This window comes from Pseudophryne corroboree, unplaced genomic scaffold, assembly GCF_028390025.1.
Source record: "Pseudophryne corroboree isolate aPseCor3 unplaced genomic scaffold, aPseCor3.hap2 scaffold_90, whole genome shotgun sequence".
Taxonomy (NCBI): Eukaryota; Metazoa; Chordata; class Amphibia; order Anura; family Myobatrachidae; genus Pseudophryne; species Pseudophryne corroboree.
In genome coordinates, this window is record NW_026970479.1 from 2,179,531 (window position 1) to 2,198,237 (window position 18,707).

General features: G+C 47.1%; 14 non-coding genes and 4 pseudogenes across 14 annotated transcripts; 8 read left to right on the top strand and 10 right to left on the bottom strand.

Moving 5' to 3' along the window:
* Positions 1–1,353: 1,353 nt before the first annotated feature.
* Positions 1,354–1,517, bottom strand: LOC135044368 (U1 spliceosomal RNA). Its single transcript, XR_010236973.1, has one exon. It is a non-coding gene; the product is annotated as a U1 spliceosomal RNA (small nuclear RNA).
* Positions 1,518–2,209: 692 nt separating this feature from the next.
* LOC135045275 (U1 spliceosomal RNA) lies at positions 2,210–2,351 on the bottom strand (annotated as a pseudogene).
* Positions 2,352–2,503: 152 nt separating this feature from the next.
* On the bottom strand, positions 2,504–2,667 carry LOC135044928 (U1 spliceosomal RNA). The gene has a single exon (XR_010237464.1). It is a non-coding gene; the product is annotated as a U1 spliceosomal RNA (small nuclear RNA).
* Positions 2,668–3,359: 692 nt separating this feature from the next.
* Positions 3,360–3,501, bottom strand: LOC135045276 (U1 spliceosomal RNA; annotated as a pseudogene).
* Positions 3,502–3,653: 152 nt separating this feature from the next.
* On the bottom strand, positions 3,654–3,817 carry LOC135044543 (U1 spliceosomal RNA). The gene has a single exon (XR_010237114.1). It is a non-coding gene; the product is annotated as a U1 spliceosomal RNA (small nuclear RNA).
* Positions 3,818–4,509: 692 nt separating this feature from the next.
* On the bottom strand, positions 4,510–4,651 carry LOC135045277 (U1 spliceosomal RNA; annotated as a pseudogene).
* A 152-nt stretch (positions 4,652–4,803) lies between these two features.
* On the bottom strand, positions 4,804–4,967 carry LOC135044554 (U1 spliceosomal RNA). Its single transcript, XR_010237123.1, has one exon. It is a non-coding gene; the product is annotated as a U1 spliceosomal RNA (small nuclear RNA).
* A 1,304-nt stretch (positions 4,968–6,271) lies between these two features.
* On the top strand, positions 6,272–6,345 carry TRNAN-AUU (transfer RNA asparagine (anticodon AUU)). Its single transcript has one exon. It is a non-coding gene; the product is annotated as a tRNA-Asn (tRNA).
* Positions 6,346–11,715: 5,370 nt separating this feature from the next.
* LOC135044796 (U5 spliceosomal RNA) lies at positions 11,716–11,831 on the bottom strand. The gene has a single exon (XR_010237335.1). It is a non-coding gene; the product is annotated as a U5 spliceosomal RNA (small nuclear RNA).
* A 286-nt stretch (positions 11,832–12,117) lies between these two features.
* On the bottom strand, positions 12,118–12,233 carry LOC135044755 (U5 spliceosomal RNA). Its single transcript, XR_010237295.1, has one exon. It is a non-coding gene; the product is annotated as a U5 spliceosomal RNA (small nuclear RNA).
* A 282-nt stretch (positions 12,234–12,515) lies between these two features.
* Positions 12,516–12,631, bottom strand: LOC135044635 (U5 spliceosomal RNA). The gene has a single exon (XR_010237176.1). It is a non-coding gene; the product is annotated as a U5 spliceosomal RNA (small nuclear RNA).
* Positions 12,632–12,775: 144 nt separating this feature from the next.
* On the top strand, positions 12,776–12,903 carry LOC135044600 (U1 spliceosomal RNA; annotated as a pseudogene).
* A 593-nt stretch (positions 12,904–13,496) lies between these two features.
* On the top strand, positions 13,497–13,660 carry LOC135044864 (U1 spliceosomal RNA). Its single transcript, XR_010237400.1, has one exon. It is a non-coding gene; the product is annotated as a U1 spliceosomal RNA (small nuclear RNA).
* A 152-nt stretch (positions 13,661–13,812) lies between these two features.
* Positions 13,813–13,975, top strand: LOC135045218 (U1 spliceosomal RNA). Its single transcript, XR_010237746.1, has one exon. It is a non-coding gene; the product is annotated as a U1 spliceosomal RNA (small nuclear RNA).
* A 674-nt stretch (positions 13,976–14,649) lies between these two features.
* LOC135044827 (U1 spliceosomal RNA) lies at positions 14,650–14,813 on the top strand. The gene has a single exon (XR_010237365.1). It is a non-coding gene; the product is annotated as a U1 spliceosomal RNA (small nuclear RNA).
* A 152-nt stretch (positions 14,814–14,965) lies between these two features.
* Positions 14,966–15,128, top strand: LOC135044431 (U1 spliceosomal RNA). The gene has a single exon (XR_010237029.1). It is a non-coding gene; the product is annotated as a U1 spliceosomal RNA (small nuclear RNA).
* A 675-nt stretch (positions 15,129–15,803) lies between these two features.
* Positions 15,804–15,967, top strand: LOC135045081 (U1 spliceosomal RNA). The gene has a single exon (XR_010237614.1). It is a non-coding gene; the product is annotated as a U1 spliceosomal RNA (small nuclear RNA).
* Positions 15,968–16,119: 152 nt separating this feature from the next.
* Positions 16,120–16,282, top strand: LOC135044377 (U1 spliceosomal RNA). Its single transcript, XR_010236981.1, has one exon. It is a non-coding gene; the product is annotated as a U1 spliceosomal RNA (small nuclear RNA).
* The last annotated feature ends 2,425 nt before the right edge of the window (positions 16,283–18,707 follow it).

Sequence of the window (18,707 nt, forward strand, 5' to 3'; positions counted from 1 at the left end):
AATCCACAAAATAATAATACAAATTCAGATAAAAAATAAATAAAACAAATCAGAAAATCTTAGCTGATTGGTGTAGGCAGTAGTTAGGTCAGTCTCAACGCGTTTCGCCTCCAGGGCTTCCTCAGGAGAATACATCATATCAAAAGATACACATATTTATAGTGCTTTCAGTTTCGTTTTGGCCAGCACTTCCGGTTCTAACCTAAACCGGAAGTGACGCGGCAGTGGCCGGGACGAGCCGCGTCACTTCCGGTTTCACGGAGCAAACGGACTCTATGTCCGTCTTGCGCTACTTATACAGACTGATCTAAAATTTATATTAACACTGCACCACCAATGCAATCTAATGTTAAATATCAAGCCACATATGCATTTAGTATGTAAGTCGGACCGAGCACTTCCGGTTCCGGAAATGACGCGAACCGGAAGTGCTGGCCAAAATGAAACTGAAAGCACTATAAATATGTGTATCTTTTGATATGATGTATTCTCCTGAGGAAGCCCTGGAGGCGAAACGCGTTGAGACTGACCTAACTACTGCCTACACCAATCAGCTAAGATTTTCTGATTTGTTTTATTTATTTTTTATCTGAATTTGTATTATTATTTTGTGGATTAAAATTTTTTATTGATAATACTATATAAGGCAGCAACAGTCGACTGATTCAGCCATTACATCATATTGGACCGACTTGATCTACCTGGATATAAATATATCCTATATGCTATATTGAATTTTCCTTTTGGTACGCATGAAATAGAGGGGAGGGTACCCCAAGATATATCTGAGGTTACTACACCATATGGCGATGATCTTTTGTCTCCTAGGTGGGGAACAGCCACAAAGAATTTAGTGAGACAGACAGGCCTAATCTCAAGAATCTATCCGGTACTTACTTCGTATATACCTATCTATCACTCCAATTTATTCAAAATACTACACCATATGGCGCTTGCTCTTCTCCCCTGCCTTCACAATGTTTTATGACTAGTTAACTACTACAACTCATGTTCCCCCTGGATTAACCATGTTGATATTTTAAGTATTATAACCTTGGATAGCTTTTTCATTCAGAAATGTATCCATTCCTTTTTTAAATCCAATTACAGAGTCCACCATTACCACCTTCCCTGGCAGGGAATTCCACATCCTGATTGCCCTAACAGTGAAGATCATAGTATCTCACCTGGCAGGTAAGTAGGAGTTGGGCTAGAGCTGTGGAGGATTGCTGCTTGGGCACCCCCTGTCAAGTGAAGGAGATCCAACTGAGGCAGCACAAGGGAACTCTCGAAAGAAGAACAAGGCTAGAGGAAGATCTGAGACAAAGAAATCTGACTTTTACCAGAGCTGACCAGAGGAAAGCACAAACACAGTCCCCCACTACCACAAATAATGCAGTCGAGTTTCCCACATTTGGGGAAATCACAGGGGTCAGCATACCCAGAATGCAATGAATGAACCTCACCCTGGGAGAACAATCTTCATGACCATGGTATCTCCTATGCAAAATAAGTATGATTTGGGATAGGGCTGGGGAGGGCCGCTGCTCAGGCACATCTCTGTCAAGTAAAGGAGATTCAACTGAGGCAGCACAAGGGAACTCTCATCTGGGGACAACAACTGCAGGGAGAACACATATTTTCAGATGAACATGGGAGGGCAGAAGGCTGCCTAATACTGAAGCACCCCCAAACAACAAACCAAATGCAACAACTAGTGCAAGCATTCCTGGGGGAAGGCCTGCAGCAGATGGATTTGAATATGGTGATGTCATCCAAGCAGTGGGTCAAAGTTGGCTTCAACCCTCATCTGCTTATGAAAAGAGAAAAGGGGCGTGCAGGGCATGGCAGCCTTTTGCGGTGCTTGGATGACCCCTAGTTCGCATTAAACACCTCCACCCTCCTTCGGTGTGGGGCTCATGTTGGCTATGCCCCAGCCCCTGAAGCATTCAAGCTGATTTCTTGCAGCAGCTGGGCACTGTAACAGCTCCAGAGCTGCTCTGTAAAGCAAGTAAAAGGGTGTGGGCCCTGCAGCACTACCTGTAGTTTGCATTGTGCGTTGGAAGGCACAAAGTAAGCAGACGGGAGAAGTCAGGATAGTGCACAAGGGTATAGAAGGGAGGGGCTCAAGAAAAAAGAAGTGGAAACAGACAGCAAACTAGGCTGGAGAGAGACCTGAGACAAAGAGATCTGAATTATATGAGAGCCGACCAGGGGAAACACAAATTATGCAGTCAAGTTTCCCACATTTGGGGAAATCGCAGGGGCAGCACACCCAGAGTGCAATGGGTGAGCCTTGCCCTGGGAGAAGCATCTTCATGATCATAGTATCTCACCTGGCAGGTAAGTAGGAGTTGGGCTAGAGCTGGGGAGGGTCGCTGCTCGGGCACCCCCCTGTCAAGTGAAGGAGATCCAACTGAGGCAGCACAAGGGAACTCTCGAAAGAAGAACAAGGCTAGAGGAAGATCTGAGACAAAGAAATCTGACTTTTACCAGAGCTGACCAGAGGAAAGCACAAACACAGTCCCCCACTACCACAAATAATGCAGTTGAGTTTCCCACATTTGGGGAAATCACAGGGGTCAGCATACCCAGAATGCAATGAATGAACCTAACCCTGGGAGAACAATCTTCATGACCATGGTATATCCTATGCAAAATAAGTATGATTTGGGATAGGGCTGGGGAGGGCCGCTGCTCAGGCACATCTCTGTCAAGTAAAGGAGATTCAACTGAGGCAGCACAAGGGAACTCTCATCTGGGGACAACAACTGCAGGGAGAACACATATTTTCAGATGAACATGGGAGGGCAGAAGGCTGCCTAAAACTGAAGCACCCCCAAACAACAAACCAAATGCAACTACTAGTACAAGCATTCCTGGGGGAAGGCCTGCAGCAGATGGATTTGCATATGGTGATGTCATCCAAGCAGTGGGTCAAAGTTGGCTTCAACCCTCGTCTGCATATGAAAAGAAAAAAGGGGTGTGCAGGGCATGGCGCCCTTTTGCGGCGCTTGGATGACCCCTAGTTCGCATTAAACACCTCTACCCTCCTTCGGTGTGGGGCTCATGTTGGCTATGCCCCAGCCCCTGAAGCATTTAAGCTGATTTCTTGCAGCAGCTGGGCACTGTAACAGCTCCAGAGCTGCTCTGTAAAGCAAGTAAAAGGGTGTGGGCCCTGCAGCACTACCTGTAGTTTGCATTGTGCGTTGGAAGGCACAAAGTAAGCAGACGGGAGAAGTCAGGATAGTGCACAAGGGTATAGAAGGGAGGGGCTCAAGAAAAAAGAAGTGGAAACAGACAGCAAACTAGGCTGGAGAGAGACCTGAGACAAAGAGATCTGAATTATATGAGAGCCGACCAGGGGAAACACAAATTATGCAGTCAAGTTTCCCACATTTGGGGAAATCGCAGGGGCAGCACACCCAGAGTGCAATGGGTGAGCCTTGCCCTGGGAGAAGCATCTTCATGATCATAGTATCTCACCTGGCAGGTAAGTAGGAGTTGGGCTAGAGCTGGGGAGGGTCGCTGCTCGGGCACCCCCCTGTCAAGTGAAGGAGATCCAACTGAGGCAGCACAAGGGAACTCTCGAAAGAAGAACAAGGCTAGAGGAAGATCTGAGACAAAGAAATCTGACTTTTACCAGAGCTGACCAGAGGAAAGCACAAACACAGTCCCCCACTACCACAAATAATGCAGTTGAGTTTCCCACATTTGGGGAAATCACAGGGGTCAGCATACCCAGAATGCAATGAATGAACCTAACCCTGGGAGAACAATCTTCATGACCATGGTATCTCCTATGCAAAATAAGTATGATTTGGGATAGGGCTGGGGAGGGCCGCTGCTCAGGCACATCTCTGTCAAGTAAAGGAGATTCAACTGAGGCAGCACAAGGGAACTCTCATCTGGGGACAACAACTGCAGGGAGAACACATATTTTCAGATGAACATGGGAGGGCAGAAGGCTGCCTAATACTGAAGCACCCCCAAATAACAAACCAAATGCAACAACTAGTGCAAGCATTCCTGGGGGAAGGCCTGCAGCAGATGGATTTGAATATGGTGATGTCATCCAAGCAGTGGGTCAAAGTTGGCTTCAACCCTCGTCTGCATATGAAAAGAATAAAGGGGTGTGCAGGGCATGGCGGCCTTTTGCGGCGCTTGGATGACCCCTAGTTCGCATTAAACACCCCCACCCTCCTTCGGTGTGGGGCTCATGTTGGCTATGCCCCAGCCCCTGAAGCATTCAAGCTGATTTCTTGCAGCAGCTGGGCACTGTAACAGCTCCAGAGCTGCTCTGTAAAGCAAGTAAAAGGGTGTGGGCCCTGCAGCACTACCTGTAGTTTGCATTGTGCGTTGGAAGGCACAAAGTAAGCAGACGGGAGAAGTCAGGATAGTGCACAAGGGTATAGAAGGGAGGGGCTCAAGAAAAAAGAAGTGGAAACAGACAGCAAACTAGGCTGGAGAGAGACCTGAGACAAAGAGATCTGAATTATATGAGAGCCGACCAGGGGAAACACAAATTATGCAGTCAAGTTTCCCACATTTGGGGAAATCGCAGGGGCAGCACACCCAGAGTGCAATGGGTGAGCCTTGCCCTGGGAGAAGCATCTTCATGATCATAGTATCTCACCTGGCAGGTAAGTAGGAGTTGGGCTAGAGCTGGGGAGGGTCGCTGCTCGGGCACCCCCCTGTCAAGTGAAGGAGATCCAACTGAGGCAGCACAAGGGAACTCTCGAAAGAAGAACAAGGCTAGAGGAAGATCTGAGACAAAGAAATCTGACTTTTACCAGAGCTGACCAGAGGAAAGCACAAACACAGTCCCCCACTACCACAAATAATGCAGTTGAGTTTCCCACATTTGGGGAAATCACAGGGGTCAGCATACCCAGAATGCAATGAATGAACCTAACCCTGGGAGAACAATCTTCATGACCATGGTATCTCCTATGCAAAATAAGTATGATTTGGGATAGGGCTGGGGAGGGCCGCTGCTCAGGCACATCTCTGTCAAGTAAAGGAGATTCAACTGAGGCAGCACAAGGGAACTCTCATCTGGGGACAACAACTGCAGGGAGAACACATATTTTCAGATGAACATGGGAGGGCAGAAGGCTGCCTAATACTGAAGCACCCCCAAACAACAAACCAAATGCAACAACTAGTTCAAGCATTCCTGGGGGAAGGCCTGCCGCAGATGGATTTGCATATGGTGATGTCATCCATGCAGTGGGTCAAAGTTGGTTCAAACACCTTTGCAAAGTTCTATAAGTTTGATACCCTGGCCGAGGAGGACCTCCTGTTTGCTCAATCAGTGCTGCAGAGTCATCCGCACTCTCCTGCCCGTTTGGGAGCTTTGGTATAATCCCCATGGTCCTTACGGAGTCCCCAGCATCCTCTAGGACGTAAGAGAAAATAAGATTTTAAACCTACCGGTAAATCTTTTTCTCGTAGTCCGTAGAGGATGCTGGGTGCCCGTCCCAAGTGCGGTCTACTTCTGCAAGACTTGTATATAGTTATTGCTTACATAAGGGTTATATGTTAGTTTTCATCGGTCTTGGACTGATGCTATGTTGTTTTCATACTGTTAACTGGGTAGTATATCACAAGTTATACGGTGTGATTGGTGTGGCTGGTATGAATCTTGACCTTGGATTAACAAAAATCCTTTCCTCGTACTGTCCGTCTCCTCTGGGCACAGTTTCTCTAACTGAGGTATGGAGGAGGGGCATAGAGGGAGGAGCCAGTGCACACCCAGATCAAAAGTCTTTTTTAAAGTGCCCATGTCTGCTGCGGAGCCCGTCTATCCCCCATGGTCCTTACGGAGTCCCCATCATCCTCTACGGACTACGAGAAAAAAAAATTACCGGTAGGTTTAAAATGTTATTTTTTTCTCTGCAACCCACTGCTAAATTGTGCTTCCTAGCTGTTTTTTATAAAATCACTTAATTAAATCTAACTCTGATTACGTCAGAGAAGGCCAGGTACCCTACACCATAAGAGGGGGTATGAAATTTTGACTTGTCTTCTTAAAGATCACCAAAATCTGTTGACAAGGTCAATTACATCCCTGGGCGGGATTGAACCACCAACCTTTTGGTTAATAGCCCATGTAAGTGCAAGAAATCCTGAAGCACTCACTCATCATGGGAAAGTACCAATGTGTTTCTTACAAAAATTCTCCAGATTATTGACTTTTTAAAGTTTTTCTAGGAAACGTTCTAGATGAATGCTTATTAGCCTTTGTCAGTATTGACTTTTGCAAGGTGTCTCTGTGGCGCAATCGGTTAGCATGTTTGGCTATTAACCAAAAGGTTGGTGGTTCAATCCCACCCAGGGATGTAATTGACCTTGTAATCAGATTTTGGTGATCTTTAAGTAGACAAGTCAAAATTTCAAAAACCCCCCTTATGGTGTAGGGTACCTGGCCTTCTCTGATGTAATCAGAGTTAGATTTGATTAAGTGATTTTATAAAAAAACAGCTAGGAAGCACAATTTAGCAGTGGGTTGCAGAGAAAAAAAATTATGCTGGCAGAAAAGTACAATTGAGTGATTAAACAGCTCTTCATTTTCTGATTTTATGTTTATGCTAACAAATTTGCTCTCTGAAAAGTGTCCACAAAGCCAAGTCTCTGATTAACACCTTTGTAGGAATGGTTTTTCACCTATTACTGAATTAAACTTGCTTCATTGGAAAGGCATCAAAGATGCATCCTCATTTCAATGTCTACTGAAATAATACAGGTTGACACCAGGAAACGTCACTGCATCATTGCTGCTTCCTCATGGGGAAGTCTGTTTAATGTGAAAACAAGGTGATATCTAATCAGCACACAGGTAAGGAATTAAGAAAATCTTTCTTTATGGGTGAAGATGTTTCTCACAAATTGTTGTCCCAATGCATCATTGAAATTCAAGATGGAAGATGATTTTCATATATCACTTGTACATTTTGCATTGCTCTTCTGGTGACAATGTAGTTTGTTTTTGTCAATTACCATTTCAGTAATAGGGTAAAGAAAATTAAGTGGATTTTTTAAAGAAAACAATGCTGTCAATATACTATTAAAACAAATTAAAATGATAAAAGTTATTGTACTTTAAGTAAAAATAAAAGAGCCAAAATATCAATCCCAGTTTTTGATTACTTTAATTATAAAAAAAAAAATGCACATAGCAGAGGATAGTTTCGATCAATCGACCTCTGGGGTATGGGCCCAGCATGCTTCCATTGCACTACTCTGCTGCTCATGGAAGTGTAAGAGATCCTGAAGACTAAATTGATTAAAGGCCTAAAAGTACTTGACTATAAGGAAAGACTTACTAGGCTGAATATTTATACACTAGAAAAGAGGTGCCTAAGAGGAGATATTATTAATATCTTCAAATATGTAAAGATACATAACAAAGAGTTATCAGAGGAATTATTTATTAAAAGAACACGTGGTCACTCGCTGCGACTGGAGGAAAGTTCAGAACGCAATGGAGGAAAGGATTCTTCACTGTTAGGGCAATCAGGATGTGGAATTCCCTGCCAGGGAAGGTGGTAATGGCGGACTCTGTAATTGGATTTAAAAAAGGAATGGATACATTTCTGAATGAAAAAGCTATCCAAGGTTATAATACTTAAAATATCAACATGGTTAATCCGGGGGTAACATGAGTTATAGTAGCTAACTAGTCATAAAACATTATTCAGCAAGTATGTAGAATCATCACAACTTAAAACAGGTTGAACACGATGGGCAATTTGCCTCTATTCAACCTCAAAAACTATGTTACTATATTACTATGTTACTGTAGTATACAGAACACCACAATGTAATGAGCAGTGATAGTGAGCACTGATGAGGATACTAGAACTGACACTGAGCAGCAAGATGCAGCACTGGACTATTAGTAATGTACTGTAGTATGCTGAGCACCACAATGCAGCACAAGACAATGAGCAGTGATACTGAGCACTGATGAGGATACTACTGAGAACTGACACTGAGCAGGAGAGACACACTACTAGTATTACTGAGCAGCAATAAGTAACCACTGATACTGAGCACTGATATTGAGATTTCCACTGAGAGAACATAGCCACGTCCTCTCCGCTCTCTCTTCAATGCACGAGTAAAAATGGCAGCAACGCGCAGCTCTTTATATGGAATCCGAATCTCGCGAGAATCCGACAGCGGGATGATGACATTTTCCCTTGTTCAGGTTTTCCGAGTCAGGCGGGAACAACCGAGCCTGCCTTGGACCAGTGTAAACCACGTGGAGTTTGTGGGGAATTCGGTTCTCGGAGAACCGAACCCGCTCCTCTCTACCTTATACCCATCAATTTTTTTATTTTCAATCTAAGCCCCTGCAGTTTTCTGTAAGCATATGCTTCGCTATGATGATCAACAAGTCACAAGGGCAAACACTCAGGGTTTGAGGCGTAGATCTTAGGACCAGCTGCTACAAGCATGGCAGAGGTGTCACTATCACTGGTGACACCCAGAGAGGTGGCGAGGGAGATTGTAATGCAGTGCGCGCAGATAAGCAGCGCAATGGTAAAAAGGAGGCATGGTTTCATAGGTAGGGGCGTGGCCTGGTGGCCTGAATCTACATTTTGTTGCTCCGGGTGTCCCGGGGGTTGGGGGCTGCACCCGGGGACTAGTGTGTGAGCGGTGCTGGCTCCTGCACAGTGACAGGGCATGGCCACCCAGCATGACGCCTCCCTTCTTGACCATGCTGTAATTGCAGTCGCACTGCAGTTCAGCGTGATCATAAAAAATGGTGTAGGCTCCTGCTGGGGCAGACTGTATGTGCGCGCAGGAAGCCGCCACCATTTTTGTGATCACAGCGGCTGAATGTGATGTCATACAGCCGCTGTGACCATGCCTCCTGTGTCTCCTCTGTTGCAGACCCCATTTTGAAGCCTTGCCCCCGCACCGCTCCATCTCTGACTTGGAAATGGAGTGTTGCTGACCCACCTCTCCCCCCCTTCCCCGCCCCGATTGACAGGCAGAGGCGATCACATTCTCTGCGGGGTGCCGCAGAAAATGCAGGCACATGCGTATGCTCTTAGCAATTTTTGCAGTTGGATCGCTTATTGTGATTGCAATCCAACCTGAATCAGGCCCTATTACCTATCACAATGCGCTGCGGGCAGTACAAAATTGGGTTAATATAGGAGAAAAACCCCCAGACCTGTGCTCCTTAACTGTACCTGGTGGCTAGTGGAGCGGCTGCCCAGTAATCAGTATCCACCGCAGTGCGCACACGGCCCACCCCCTACGGCCTCGCTCCCCTTCATCAGCGGCCTCGTGATCCGGAAGGGTGGTGTGTGTGTGACTGACCTTAGGATGAAACCGGAGCCTCCGCTGCAGTGACCCAGCAACCAGGGCACGGGAGTATACAGCGCCGCTGGGAGTGATGAAGCTGCAGTAAAGATGTCTATTAGACCTAGCCTGCTGCAGCCCTTGTAGATTCTCATAAAACAAGTTCTTCTTTTCTTGTCAAAATTAATAGCTAAGAATAGGCTGCCTGAGGCAGGCCCCTGTTAAGTGGCCTGCTACTGAAGGCACCAACTACAAACTGAGCTCCCTGTTCATGGAAGCGGGGTTATAGAGGAGAATGCACTGAGCTTCTTGGGAACAGTCAAAAGCTTTGAGCCGGTTGGTGCCTCAGATCAAGATCCTACTCTACACCCCAATGTGAATCCTTGTGGAGTCCAGTGTACCCCACAGAAGAAATTAATGTGTCACACCCATTGGCAGCAACCTTAGAATAGCTGCTGACGGGCACAATTGAGAAAGGAAGGGGGGGGGGGACATTTGAATCCAGCACATAGATGCAATTCAAATATGTAATTTGTACCTTCCTATTTTAAAATATAATGGATGAACCTCACCCTGTGAGAACAATCTTCATGATCAAGAGATCTCATATGCAAAATAAGGATGAGTTGGGATAGGGCTGGGGAGGGTGGCTGCTCGGGCAGCCCCTCCCCCGTCAAGTTAAGGAGATTCAACTGAGGAAGCACAAGGGAACTCTCGTCTGGGGACAACAACTGCAGGGAGACCACATCTTTTCAGATGAACATGGGAGGGCGGAAGGCTGCCTAATACTGAAGCACCATATGCAACAACTAGTACAAGCATTCCTGGGGGAAGGTCTGCAGCAGACGGATTTGCATACGGTGATGTTATCCAAGCAGTGGGCCAAAGTTGACTGGAACCCTCATCTGCATATGAAAAGAGAAAAGGGGCATGCAGGGCATGGCGGCCTTTTGCAGTGCTTGGATGACCCCTAGTTCACATTAAACACCCCCACCCTCCTTTGGTGTGGGGCTCATGTTGGCCATGCCCCATCCCCTGAAGCATTCAAGCTGATTTCTTGCAGCAGCTGGGCACTGTAACAGCTCCAGAGCTGTTCTGTAAGGCAAGTAAAAGGGTGTGGGCCCTGCAGCACCACCTGTAGTTCGCATTGTGCGTTGGAAGGCACAAAGTAAGCAGACGGGAGGAGAAGTCAGGATAGTGCGCAAGGGCATTCTTTTCTCTTAGTCCGTAGAGGATGCTGGGGTCACATTAAGAACCATGGGGTATAGACGGGATCCGCAAGAGACATGGGCACTTTAAGACTTTCAAAGGGTGTGAACTGGCTCCTCCCTCTATGCCCCTCCTCCAGACTCCAGTTATAGGAACTGTGCCCAGGGAGACGGACATTTCGAGGAAAGGATTTATTGTTAAACTAAGGTGAGCATCTTACCAGCTCACACCTTAAGCATGCCGCAGAAAGTGGCATTCAACAGAACACAAGCCAACGGCATGAACAATTGCAGCAAAAAGCTGACCAGAACCATAACACAACATGTGTATAACCACAAGTAATAACTGCAGACACAGTATGGACTGGGACGGGTGCCCAGCATCCTCTACAGACTAAGAGAAAAGGATTTACCGGTAGGTATTAAAATCCTATTTTCTCATACGACCTAGAGGATGCTGGGGTCACATTAAGAACCATGGGGTTATACCAAAGCTCTTGAACGGGTGGGAGAGTGCGTACGACTCTGCAGCACCGAATGACCCAACTTAAGGTTATCATCAGCCAAGGTATCAAACTTGTAAAACTTAGCAAAAGTGTTTACTAAATAGCTGCTCGGCAAAGTTGCAATGCCGAGACTCCCCGACCAGCTGCCAAGGATGAACCCACCTTTCTAGTAGAATGGGTCTTCACCTACTTCAGTAACGGCAATCCTGCCGTGGAACGAGCATGCTGAATCTTACCACAGATCCAGCGCATAATGGTCTACATGGAAGCAGGACACCCAATCCTGATGGGAGCATACAGGACAAACAGAGCCTCTGTTTTCCTAATCTGAACCGTTCTGGTGACATACATTTTCAAAGTTCTGACCACAGCCAGAGACTTTGACTCAACGAAGGTGTCAGTGGCCAAAGGCACCATGTGGAAAGATGAACCACCTTCGGCAGAAATTGTTGACGTGTCCTCAATTCTGCTCTATCTTCATGAAAGATCAAATAAAGGCTCTTGTGATACTGCATGGTTTGTACTGTTTTCCATGTGCTCCCAGATCTTTCAAGCAAGTAGCATGGTCAAGAAAGTTCTGTTTGAAAAGAAACAAACATTTACTGTCATTGTTATGCAAATAAACTTACATTAAAGCTAACAAGAAAGCACACTCGTTCTGTCTTTAAACTGATAAAAGAAACCCCAATAATATGGGGCATGCAAAAATTGAGATAAAACTCAGTTTTGCTCCTCTCCACGGAAATCTTTAATAAAAGGCGAAATATTTGTTAGTTCTGAAGAGAAACCAGAGCATGACCAAGATTCCACCTGTCGCCTGAGTGCCATGCCAGCAGTTCTCATTCAGATCAAAGTGAGCACCCAATTTGAATGAAAGAAAGCAGATTTCTCACCAGGCTTCCCCTTGCTATAAACATGGTTTGTACTCTTTTCCATGTGCTCCCAGATCTTTCAAGCAATTAGTATGGTCAAGAAAGTTCTGCTTGAAAAGAAACAGACATTTATAGTCATTGTTATGCAAATAAACTTACATTAAAGCTAACAAGAAAGCACACTCGTTCTGTCTTTAAACTGATAAAAGAAACCCCAATAATATGGGGCATGCAAAAATTGAGATAAAACTCAGTTTTGCTCCTCTCCACAGAAATCTTTAATAAAAGGCGAAAGATTTGTTCGTTCTGAAGAGAAACCAGAGCATGACCAAGATTCCACCTGTCGCCTAAATGCTGTGCCAGCAGTCCTCATTCAGATCAAAGTGAGCGCCCAACTTGAAAGAAAGCAGATTTCTCACCTGGCTTCTCCTTGCTATAAGCATGGTTTGTACTGTATTCCATGTGCTCCCAGATCTTTCAAGCAAGTAGCATGGTCAAGAAAGTTCTGTTTGAAAAGAAACAAACATTTACTGTCATTTCTATGCAAATGAGCTTACATTAAAGCTAACAAGAAAGCACACTCGTTCTGTCTTTAAACTGATAAAAGAAACCCCAATAATATGGGGCATGCAAAAATTGAGATAAAACTCGGTTTTGCTCCTCTCCACGGAAATCTTTAGTAAAAGGCGAAAGATTTGTTCGTTCTGAAGAGAAACCAGAGCATGACCAAGATTTTCATCTGAAAATATGTGTTCTCCCTGCAGTTGTTGTCCCCAGATGAGAGTTCCCTTGTGCTGCCTCAGTTGAATCTCCTTTACTTGACAGAGATGTGCCTGAGCAGCGGCCCTCCCCAGCCCTATCCCAAATCATACTTATTTTGCATAGGAGATACCATGGTCATGAAGATTGTTCTCCCAGGGTGAGGTTCATTCATTGCATTCTGGGTATGCTGACCCCTGTGATTTTCCCAAATGTGGGAAACTCGCTTTTATACCCTTGTGCACTATCCTGACTTCTCCTCCTGTCTGCTTACTTTGTGCCTTCCAATGCACAATGCAAACTACAGGTAGTGCTGCAGGGCCCACACCCTTTTACTTGCCTTACAGAGCAGCTCTGGAGCTGTTACAGTGCCAAGCTGCTGCAAGAAATCAGCTTGAATGCTTCAGGGGATGGGGCATGGCCAACATGAGCCCCACACCGAAGGAGGGTGGGGGTGTTTAATGCGAACTAAGGGTCATCCAAGCGCCGCAAAAGGCCGCCATGCCCTGCACACCCCTTTTCTCTTTTCATATGCAGATGAGGGTTCCAGCCAACTTTGGCCCACTGCTTGGATGACATCACCGTATGCAAATCCGTCTTCTGCAGAACTTCCCCCAGGAATGCTTGTACTAGTTGTTGCATTTGGTTTGTTGTTTGGGGGTGCTTCAGTATTAGGCAGCCTTCTGCCCTCCCATGTTCATCTGAAAAAATGTGTTCTCCCTGCAGTTGTTGTCCCCAGATGAGAGTTCCCTTGTGCTGCCTCAGTTGAATCTCCTTTACTTGACAGAGATGTGCATGAGCAGCGGCCCTCCCCAGCCCTATCCCAAATCATACTTATTTTGCATAGGAGATACCATGGTCATGAAGATTGTTCTCCCAGGGTGAGGTTCATTCATTGCATTTTGGGTATGCTGACCCCTGTGATTTACCCAAATGTGGGAAACTCAACTGCATTATTTGTGGTAGTGGGGGACTGTGTTTGTGCTTTCCTCTGGTCAGCTCTGGTAAAACTCAGATTTCTTTGTCTCAGATTTTCCTCTAGCCTTGTTCTTCTTTCGAGAGTTCCCTTGTGCTGCCTCAGTTGGATCTCCTTCACTTTACAGGGAAGTACCCGAGCAGCGACCCTCCCCAGCTCTCGCCCAACTCCTACTTACCTGCCAGGTGAGATACTATGATCATGAAGGTGCTTCTCCCAGGGCAAGGCTCACCCATTGCACTCTGGGTGTGCTGCTCCTGCGATTTCCCCAAATGTGGGAAACTTGACTGCATAATTTGTGTTTCCCCTGGTCGGCTCTCGTATAATTCAGATCTCTTTGTCTCAGGTCTCTCTCCAGCCTAGTTTGCTGTCTGTTTCCACTTCTCTTTTCTTGAGCCGCTCCCTTCTATGCCCTTGCGCACTATCCTGACTTCTCCTCCTTTCTGCTTACTTTGTGCCTTCCAACGCACAATGCGAACTATAGGTAGTGCTGCAGGGCCCACACCCTTTTACTTGCCTTACAGAGCAGCTCTGGAGCTGTTACAGTGCCCAGCTGCTGCAAGAAATCAGCTTGAATGCTTCAGGGGCTGGGGCATAGCCAACATGAGCCTCACACCGAAGGAGGGTGGAGGTGTTTAATGCAAACTAGGGGTCATCCAAGCGCCGCAAAAGGCCGCCATGCCCTGCATAACCCTTTTCTCTTTTTATATGCAGATGAGGGTTCCAGCCAACTTTGGCCCACTGCTTGGATGACATCACCGTATGCAAATCCGTCTTCTGCAGACCTTCACCCTGGAATGCTTTTACTAGTTGTTGCATTTGGTTTGTTGTTTGGGGATGCTTCAGTATTAGGCAGCCTTCTGCCCTCCCATGTTCATCTGAAAATATGTGTTCTCCCTGCAGTTGTTGTACCCAGATGAGAGTTCCCTTGTGCTGCCTCAGTTGAATCTCCTTTACTTGACAGAGATGTGCCTGAGCAGCGGCCCTCCCCAGCCCTATCCCAAATCATACTTATTTTGCATAGGAGTTACCATGGTCATGAAGATTGTTCTCCCAGGGTGAGGTTCATTCATTGCATTCTGGGTATGCTGACCCCTGTGATTTCCCCAAATGTGGGAAACTCGACTGCATTATTTGTGGTAGTGGGGGACTGTGTTTGTGCTTTCCTCTGGTCAGCTCTGGTAAAAGTCAGATTTCTTTGTCTCAGATCTTCCTCTAGCCTTGTTCTTCTTTCGAGAGTTTCTTTGTGCTGCCTCAGTTGGATCTCCTTCACTTGACAGGGGGGTGCCCGAGCAGCGACCCTCCCCAGCTCTAGCCCAACTCCTACTTACCTGCCAGGTGAGATACTATGATCAGGAAGTTGCTTCTCCCAGGGCAAGGCTCACCCATTGCACTCTGGGTGTGCTGCTCCTACGATTTCCCCAAATGTGGGACACTTGACTGCATAATTTGTGTTTCCTCTGGTCGGCTCTCGTATAATTCAGATCTCTTTGTCTCAGGTCTTTCTCCAGCCTAGTTTGCTGTCTGTTTCCACTTCTTTTATCTTGAGCCCCTCCCTTCTATACCCTTGTGCACTATCCTGACTTCTCCTCCCGTCTGCTTACTTTGTGCCTTCCAATGCACAATGCAAACTACAGGTAGTGCTGCAGGGCCCACACAATCTTTTACTTGCCTTACAGAGCAGCTCTGGAGCTGTTACAGTGCCCAGCTGCTGCAAGAAATCAGCTTGAATGCTTCAGGGGATGGGGCATGGCCAACATGAGCCCCACACCAAAGGTGGGTGGGGGTGTTTAATGCGAACTAGGGGTCATCCAAGCACCGCAAAAGGCCGCCATGCCCTGCACGCCCCTTTTCTCTTTTCATATGCAGATGAGGGTTGAAGCCAACTTTGACCCACTGCTTGGATGACATCACCATATGCAAATCCATCTGCGGCAGGCCTTCCCCCAGGAATGCTTGCACTAGTTGTTGCATTTGGTTTGTTGTTTGGGGGTGCTTCAGTTTTAGGCAGCCTTCTGCCCTCCCATGTTCATCTGAAAATATGTGTTCTCCCTGCAGTTGTTGTCCCCAGATGAGAGTTCCCTTGTGCTGCCTCAGTTGAATCTCCTTTACTTGACAGAGATGTGCCTGAGCAGCGGCCCTCCCAGCCCTATCCCAAATCATACTTATTTTGCATAGGAGACACCATGGTCATGAAGATTGTTCACCCAGGGTGAGGTTCATTCATTGCATTCTGGGTATGCTGACCCCTGTGATTTCCCCAAATGTGGGAAACTCGCCTGCATTTTTTGTGGTAGTGGGGGACTGTGTTTGTGTTTTCCTCTGGTCAGCTCTGGTAAAAGTCAGATTTCTTTGTCTCATATATTCCTCTAGCCTTGTTCTTCTTTCGAGAGTTCCCTTGTGCTGCCTCAGTTGGATCTCCTTCACTTGACAGGGGGGTGCCCGAGCAGTGACCCTCCCCAGCTCTAGCCCAACTCCTACTTACCTGCCAGGTGAGATACTATGATCATGAAGGTGCTTCTCCCAGGGCAAGGCTCACCCATTGCACTCTGGGTGTGCTGCTCCTGCGATTTCCCCAAATGTGGGAAACTTGATTGCATAATTTGTGTTTCCCCTGGTCGGCTCTCGTATAATTCAGATCTCTTTGTCTCAGGTCTCTCTCCAGCCTAGTTTGCTGTCTGTTTCCACTTCTCTTTTCTGGAGCCACTGCCTTCTATGCCCTTGCGCACTATCCTGACTTCTCCCGTCTGCTTACTTTGTGCCTTCCAACACACAATGCGAACTACAGGTAGTGCTGCAGGGCCCACACCCTTTTAGTTGCCTTACAGAGCAGCTCTGGAGCTGTTACAGTGCCCAGCTGCTGCAAGAAATCAGCTTGAATGCTTCAGGGGCTGGGGCATAGCCAACATGAGCCCAACACCAAAGGAGGGTGGGGGTGTTTAATGCGAACTAGGGGTCATCCAAGCACCGCAAAAGGCCGCCATGCCCTGCATGCCCCTTTTCTCTTTTCATATGCAAATGAGGGTTCCAGCCAACTTTGGCCCACTGCTTGGATGACATCACCGTATGCAAATCCGTCTGCTGCAGACCTTCCCCCAGGAATGCTTGTACTAGTTGTTGCATATGGTTTGATATTTGATGGTGCTTCAGTATTAGGCAGCCTTCTGCCCTCCCATGTTCATCTGAAAAGATGTGGTCTCCCTGCAGTTGTTGTCCCCAGACGAGAGTTCCCTTGTGCTTCCTCAGTTGAATCTCCTTAACTTGACGGGGGAGGGGCCGAGCAGCCACCCTCCCCAGCCCTATCCCAACTCATACTTATTTTGCATATGAGATCTCTTGATCATGAAGATTGTTCTCACAGGGTGAAGTTCATCCATTATATTTTAAAATAGGAAGGTACAAATTACATATTTGAATTGCATCTATGTGCTGGATTCAAATGTCCCCCCCCCCTTCCTTTCTCAATTGTGCCCATCAGCAGCTATTCTAAGGTTGCTGCCAATGGGTGTGACACATTAATTTCTTCTGTGGGGTACACAGGACTCCACAAGGATTCACATTGGGGTGTAGAGTAGGATCTTGATCTGAGGCACCAACCGGCTCAAAGCTTTTGACTGTTCCCAAGATGCTCAGTGCATCCTCCTCTATAACTCCGCTTCCATGAACAGGGAGCTCAGTTTGTAGTTGGTGCCTTCAGTAGCAGGCCACTTAACAGGGGCCTGCCTCAGGCAGCCTATTCTTAGCTATTCATTTTGACAAGAAAAGAAGAACTTGTTTTATGAGAATCTACAAGGGCTGCAGCAGGCTAGGTCTAATAGACATCTTTACTGCAGCTTCATCACTCCCAGCGGCGCTGTATACTCCCGTGCCCTGGTTGCTGGGTCACTGCAGCGGAGGCTCCGGTTTCTTCCTAAGGTCAGTCACACACACACCGCCCTTCCGGATCACGAGGCCGCTGATGAAGGGGAGCGTGGCCGTAGGGGGTGGACCGTGTGCGCACTGGCGTGGACACTGATTACTGGGCAGCCGCTCCACTAGCCACCAGGTACAGTTAAGGAGCACAGGTCTGGGGGTTTTTCTCCTATATTAAACCAATTTTGTACTGCCCGCAGCGCATTGTGATAGGTAATAGGGCCTGATTCAGGTTGGATTGCAATCACAATAAGTGATCCAACTGCAAAAATTGCTAAGAGCATACGCATGTGCCTGCATTTTCTGCGGCACCCCGCAGAGAATGCGATCGCCTCTGCCTGTCAATCGGGGCAGGGGGGGAGAGGGGGGTCAGCAACACTCCATTTCCAAGTCAGGGATGGAGCGGTGCGGGGGCAAGGCTTCAAAATGGGGTCTGCAATGGAGGAGACACAGGGGGCGTGGTCACAGCGGCTGTATGACATCACATTCAGCCGCTGTGATCACAAAAATGGTGGCGGCTTCCTGCGCGCACATACAGTCTGCACCAGCAGGAGGCTACACCATTTTTTATGATCACGCTGAACTGCAGTGCGACTGCAATTACAGCATGGTCAAGAAGGGAGGCGTCATGCTGGGTGGCCATAAGAGATGAGCGGGTTCGGTTCCTCGGAATCCGAACCCGCCCGAACTTCACCCTTTTTTGCACGGGTCCGAGCAGACTCGGATCCTCCCGCCTTGCTCGGTTAACCCGAGCGCGCCCGAACGTCATCATCCCGCTGTCGGATTCTCACGAGACTTGGATTCTATATAAGGAGCCGCGCGTCGCCGCCATTTTCACACGTGCATTGAGATTGATAGGGAGAGGACGTGGCTGGCGTCCTCTCCGTTTAGATTAGAAGATAGAGACGAGTGACATTTGATTTACTACTAATTTGGGGAGCAGTTGAACTTGTCAGGAGTACTCAGTAGTGCAGAGTTTTGCTGATAGTGACCACCAGTTTTATTATTTATAATCCGTTCTCTGCCTGAAAAAAAACGATACACATACCATATCTGTGCTCAGCCTCAGTGTGCTGCATGATATATCATCTATGTATATCTGACTGTGCTGAGTGCTCACTACTCACACAGCTTAATTGTGGGGGAGACTGGG